Here is a 223-nt window from a genome sequence, read left to right on the forward strand (position 1 = left end):
GGACGTTGATCACGTTGATCGAGTCATCGAACATAAAGCGGGGCAACTGGGACAAGGTGGGGGTCACTGATGGATCTCTAACCAGCCTATACTAAGAAGTTTAGAGTAAGCAGGTAAGGTATGAAAGCAGGTAGCAAAAATAGGCTATGCATCAGAATAGGAGCAAACAATAACAGTAGCAAAATCTAATGCAAGCATGAGAGAGAATGGAATGGGCGATATT

This window comes from Triticum aestivum, chromosome 1A (genome assembly GCF_018294505.1).
Source record: "Triticum aestivum cultivar Chinese Spring chromosome 1A, IWGSC CS RefSeq v2.1, whole genome shotgun sequence".
Taxonomy (NCBI): Eukaryota; Viridiplantae; Streptophyta; class Magnoliopsida; order Poales; family Poaceae; genus Triticum; species Triticum aestivum.